This window comes from Octodon degus, unplaced genomic scaffold (assembly GCF_000260255.1).
Source record: "Octodon degus isolate 3935 unplaced genomic scaffold, OctDeg1.0 scaffold00346, whole genome shotgun sequence".
NCBI classification, from domain to species: domain Eukaryota; kingdom Metazoa; phylum Chordata; class Mammalia; order Rodentia; family Octodontidae; genus Octodon; species Octodon degus.
The window spans coordinates 794371-794655 of NW_004524922.1; positions in this window are offsets into that span (position 1 = coordinate 794371).

Sequence of the window (285 nt, forward strand, 5' to 3'; positions counted from 1 at the left end):
AGGAAAGTTTTTATAATGGAATAATTTTAGATATAGAAAGATGAGCCATGCATTAACTACAGACAAAATGGATCAAAGATTTAACTATTAAAAGAGAAATACTACTTCTCCTGGAGGAAAATGTAGGTAGAAATCTTGAAGACATTGGAGTAGGTAGAGAGTTTATGGACAAAAAGCAAACTGCACAGGAAATACCTCAAAGTATCAAAAACTGAGTTGTCACGTTTTTGAAGTTTCTGCACTTCAAAAGAAAGCTCCAACTCAGGACATATGAGAACTTGTACT